Raw genomic sequence first — 6047 nt, 5'->3', positions numbered from 1 at the left:
AGGCAGTGACCCCACTTATTTTTTTTAAATGTACTTATTTTGACTCCCAGGAAAGATATGGAGAGAGCATGAAAGCAGAAGAAGAGCAGAGAGAGGAGGATAGAGGATTCAAAGCAGGCTCCATGCTGACAGCAGAGAGCCAGATGCAAGGCAGGAACAAAGGGACTGTCCTCACATTACCTGAGCTGAAGTGGGATGCTTAACAGGCTGAGCATCTCAGACAGAACTCTTAGTCTTTTTTTTTTTTTATGGGGAACCCAGTACCACCCAGAAAACCAGATAAGCAGGACTGGCAGCACAAACAATTCCTGTCCAAACCAGGGGGATCCTGTATTTCCCTACAAAACCCCAGCCCCTTCCTCTGGGTGGCCTTGCAGTTCTGAAGGCGCTAACCTGCCTCAGACCCGTCAGTCTGCTAAAGCCAGAAAGCTCCTGTTCCTCTTTATCCCACATTCACCCTCTTCAGTTTCCTGTGGCTCTGAAGCACCAAGGTCACTTCTCAACAACAGAATGAATGTGTAGGACAGGAAACAATTTTTCTTCATCAGTTCTCAATTCTTTGGCTGGCCTAGTAATTGAACTATGATAAGACAGATTCATAAGAGAAAAAAAGGCTTAAGTATAGGAACATCAACATAATGAGCGTCAGGCAAATGATGCTTAGGGGCCATCGTGTCTTATGGAGAGGTGTAGAGATTTAGAATTTCAAAGAGGGGGAAATATTTTCACAGGAAAAAGGAAAGAATAAATGTTGGACAAAGAAATATTTGTCATGCCAGGCAAGAAACTCTTTTAAAAGGTTCCTCTCTGGATCAGGGGAGGAGCGAAGATGGCGGAGAGGAAGGGAGCGCTGTAAACTTCTTCTGCCACATCTAGCCAACTGAGAAGGACATTACTCCCATCCTCAAGAGCGGAAGGAGAGGGGCACCTGAGTGGCTCAGTCGGTTAAGCATCCGGCTTCGGCTCAGGTCATGATCTCATGGTTCCTGGGTTTGAGCCCTGCGTCTGGCTCTGTGCTGACAGCTCAGAGCCTGGAGCCTGCTCTGGATTCTGTATCTCCCTCTCTCTCTGATCCTCCCCTGCTTGTTCTGTCTCTCTCTGTCTCTCAAAAAAAAAAAAAACATTAAAAGAAAAGTGGAAGGAGAAAATACAGTCTCCAGAAAGAAGACAACCTCAAAAATGCCTGAGTGAGTGAGTGCGAATGCAGAGATTGGAAAACGGGCCAGCCTGAGATGTACAGGGGAGGCGGGAGCCCCAGCCCAACACGGGGCAAGCGCACGGAGTCTGAGAGAGAAAGGGAAGAGACAGAGAAAGTGAAAACGCTCATAGTACTGTCTCTGGAGAAGAGAGAAAGAACGTTTATCCCCACTTGGAGAGAAAAACTCTCATTCCGTATATAACTGCTGGGTAGCTCAAATCCCAAACCCGGGTGGCACAATGGAAGAAATGGCTTCCAGCCCTGCGCCTTCCCAGTGGGGAGTCGGCATCCATGGCTGTGGCGCCAGGGGTGCTCACTTCAACCTCGGGTGCAGGAGTGGGGACACATACCTCATTTCCACGGCGCATCTTGCCTACAGCATTGGCCATGGAAATCCCAAATCCCAGGTGCCAAAAGGGAAAAACTAGCCCCCACCCCTACCTGATTCCGGCAGGGAGTTGGTGGTGGTGGAGGCTGGGGTGGGGGTGGGCACTGGCTGGAGGATCGCACAGCTCATTTCCAGCAACGTCCAGCACCTTGCACAGCAGCAGAGTGAATCAAGGCTGGCACCAAGAGAAACTGATCCCACCCCCAAAACTAACCCAATCGCGGCTGGGGGCTGTGAGTTGGTGGTGGAGCCTGTAAGGGCTGCACCTCGCCTCCTGCTGCGCATCTCGCCTCAGGCAGTGGCAGCGCAAATCCCAGCGGGCCCAAGAGAAACTGTCCCCTCCCCCTTCGAGATCCTGGTTAAGAAGCCAGCCACTGGTTGAGGTCAAGGAGGTTGTTTCCTACTTTCTCCTCGAGGGTTTTGATGATTTCCTGTCTCACATTCAGGTCCTTCAGCCATTTTGAGTTGATTTTTGTGTATGGTGTAAGAAAGGGGTCTAGTTTCATTCTTCTGCGTGTGGCTGTCCAGTTCTCCCAGCACCACCTGCTAAAGAGACAGTCTTTTTCCATAGGATACTCTATCCTGTTTTGTCAAAAATTAATTGGCCGTCCATTTGTGGGCCCAGTTCTGGGTTGTCTATTCTATTCCATTGGTCTATGTGTCTGTTTTTGTGACAATACCCTACTGTCTTGATGATCCTTGACCTCATCCACAGCGATTCAAAGTAAAGGGGTGGAGAAATATCTATCATGCAACTGGAAGCCAAAAGCAAGGTGGAGTAGCCATACTTATATCAGACAAACTGGACTTTCAAGTAAAGGCAGTAACAAGAGATGATGAAGGACAATATATAATAATTACAAGGTCTCTCCATCAGGAAGAGCTAACAATTATAAATATTAATGGAGGACCTGGGGGAAGGAAAGAAGGAAAGAGAGTTGGGGAGAGAGAGGGATGCAAAACTTGAAAGACTATTGAACACTGAAAAAAAACTGAGGTTTGAAGTGGACGGGGGAGGGGGAAAAGAGGTGGTGGTGATGGAGGAGGGCACTTGTGGGGAAGAGCACTGGGTGTTGTATGGAAACCAATTTGACAATAAACTATTTAAAAAAGAAAGACATAAAGAAAAGGTTCCTTTCTGGTATTAGCTCTTTTCCCAATAGAGGTCCCTCATCTAATTTATTCTTGGAATAAATGCCTTAGATAGGAAGGCAATCTTTTCTTTGCACCCACAGAATAATCCTAGAAGACATTGTGTAATGTTAATCCTGCCACACAGAGAAAAATATATAGTGTATGAACTAGATGACATTTTGGGGTGATGCGGGGTTTCTGGGTTCCGGAGCTGACAACCGAAAAAGAATTCTTAAGGGCGTCTGATTTTATTAAAGCATGGAGACAAGACCCATGGGAAGAAAGAGGTGCACTGAGTAGTTGGGCGTGGGCGGGGATGACTCTTTTATGCAGTCCAGGAAGATAAAGTCTAGAGGGAGTTTCCAGAGACTTCCAGAGGGAGTTTCACATGTTACAGACTTACTGGAGACCTAGGTCTTCTCAAGCTAAGGCTGTTTTTCCCTCCAGCAAAGCATTACTATTGAGACAGTAGGGCGTTCCTGGACATTAGGCTATGATGGGATTGCCTTGTTCTGGTAAGCTGCTCAGACTCTTCTCTGTTTACAGGTTTGTTTGTTTGTTTGTTTGTCCTTTCCTGGTTTGGGGTAGCCTGGAGTGTCCAAGAAGGTGGATGTGCTAGCCTGTGCTTTGCCCCTCAGCCTGCCTCAAGTCCCTCATCAAAATCACATATGTGTGGAATCTAAAAAACAAATGATAAATACTAGCATGTTTGTTGACAGGGGCAAACGACAGGGAAATGATCAGACATTGGATCAAGTGGTAAAAGGCTTACTGATGCAGATGTGTGGGACTGAAGTTTAGAGCATGGTGAACAGAGTTAAGACTAGTGAATTGTGCACTTGAAATTTACTAGGGGGATGATGCCTGCATGGCGAGTGAGTTGAATGTGTGATTTCGGTTCAAATCATGACCTCACAGTTTCTGAGTTTGAGTCCCTATGTCTGGCTCTGTGCTGACAGCTCAGAGATTGGGGCCCGCTTCAGATTCTATGTCTCCCTCTTTCTCTCCCCCACCATTGTCATCTCGATCGCTTACTCTCGCTCTCTCAAAAATAAAAAACTATTTTAAAAATGTTCTATGTTTAAAAAACGGTCATTTGTTAGGAAAGGCTATGCTAAGTGGTAACAAAACACACATACACAGGTGTTAATTATGGGAGTTGGGGGATATATTTATTAGATAGATGGTGGTTATGACTTTGGAAGCAGGACCCAGGGGTTCAAGGGCACTTGGCTCCAGTGGCCCTAGACAGACCCATTTCACCCACTCATGGCTGACAACATTAAAGGCAAGAAAGAAGACTTTGGCTGCCTCCATTTTGACTTGAATCTTTCTCACTGGGTTCCTTCCAGATTGTGTCTTGGCTCAGGAGGGAGACCCTGAGGACAAAGCCCCTGAGGGGACCTGGAACTACCCCCTCAAGCCACAAGGAGTGTCCTGAGCCAGAAAGACCCCAGCCCAGCCCTGATGGACTCCTAGACAGTGACAGATTTAACCTTCATCGTATACCGCCAGGCACCCATTCACGTTGGCCCCACATTTCACTGACATAAACCTTGAAGTATTGCCCACACATCAGAGCCGGCAGAAAACAACCACTGAGCACACTAGCCATGAATAGACACAAGCAAGGGAAATCATGAACAAAGAATATATGGGTAATATTAATACAGACAAACACACATGTAATTTATTGGCAGCTGACATATGGCTGATTCCTATCTGAATTAAGCTCCTTGTTAAAATCTACTCTGTTGAAAATTGTTACCCACAAACCTAAAACAGAAATCAAAACCCAAAACAAAATGAATTGATGTTGTGGACACTCTCATACAAATGGAAGCATGATTAACAGAATTCTCAAATGAGAATAGGAGAAATTGTAACCATCAAAATCCTGAATAAATCATAGATATTTGTAATAAAAGGATCCCACTTAGAAAGTAATGAATTACACTTTGGAAAAGCCCTCCACTTCCAAGTATTACTGATACATAAAAAGGAGTGGAATGAGAGTTTCAGAAGTAGCCCATGCCATTTAATGTCACCCAATATTAGAGTTGTCCCTCATCTACAGTAAAGGATGATGGTAACGTAAGAAGGGGACACTAAAGCTGAAGATATGAAACATCATGAGGATTTTTATCTCGACATCTAGAAATCACTGCTTCTTTCTCCTACAGCAGTGATCTGAATCACACTCATACAATTAGGAACCTTGCAGGAGACAGTCTTAAAAAGGAAGCACCAAACCCTACCTGTGGATTTGCACCCCTTCCCCGTGAAGTTCATTAGGTTTAAAATGTACCCAGCAAGACCTCCAGCAGCCCTCCTGTGTCTTCAAAGAATGTAAACCTTATCTCTGTTTTTACAGGAAAAAGAAATTCATATTGATATCTCTATGTTAATGTATATTCATTTTTGACAGAGACTTTTTTTTTTAAGTTTATTTATTTTGAGAGAGAGACTTGTTTTTAGTGTTTCTTTACTTTTCAGTGGGAGGAGGCAGAGTTAGAGGGGGACAGGAAATCCAAAGCAAACTCCAGGCTCTGACCTGTCAGCACAGAGCCCAACGCAGGGCTCCCATCCATGAACAACAGATCACGACCTCAGCCGAAGTCAGAGGCTTACCTGACTCAGCGACCCAGGCCTCCCAGATGTTTCTAGTTATTGAGAGGTATCAGGATTCATGCTTTGATAATGAGGATTGGGCATTATCGTTGCTTTAAGGTAGCCTAGTACATCAATGCAGTTGCTTCCAGGTAGACTAGCCTATACACTAGTGAGTGGCTCATTCTAAAGTTGTTAATGGCATATAATATGACAGTCAGAGTCACAATGCAGTATTCAAAATATGATTACATTTTCATAAGAACCACTTGTCAAAAATAAATAAAAATCATTTTAGAAAACACAACTACCTACTTCTGATGAGAGGCTGAAATGTAGTTTCTCCAATTCAAAATAAGAGGAATTTGGTGTTGCAATATAAATATTTGAACACAAAGTTGTAAAACACTAAGAAAACGAATATATTGTTAATTTACATGAAATATTACTCTCTCTGTGCTTACGTAAGGATAGGTTCTCCACCTTCATATGCCTCACACACAATGTTCTACAAGATGAAGCCTTAGGCAATGATGAGGACAGAAAACAACTGCTCCATTTTTATGGCTGAGTAATATTCCATGGTGTATATATACCACTTGTGCTTTCTCCATTCATCTATTGATGGTCACTGGATTCGTTCCATTTCATCGTTTTTGTAAATAATGCTGCAATAAATACTCAGGGTGCATACATATGTTTGGTATGTTTTTGATC

This window comes from Suricata suricatta, chromosome 5, assembly GCF_006229205.1.
Source record: "Suricata suricatta isolate VVHF042 chromosome 5, meerkat_22Aug2017_6uvM2_HiC, whole genome shotgun sequence".
Taxonomy (NCBI): domain Eukaryota; kingdom Metazoa; phylum Chordata; class Mammalia; order Carnivora; family Herpestidae; genus Suricata; species Suricata suricatta.
This window is presented reverse-complemented; position numbering follows the sequence as displayed.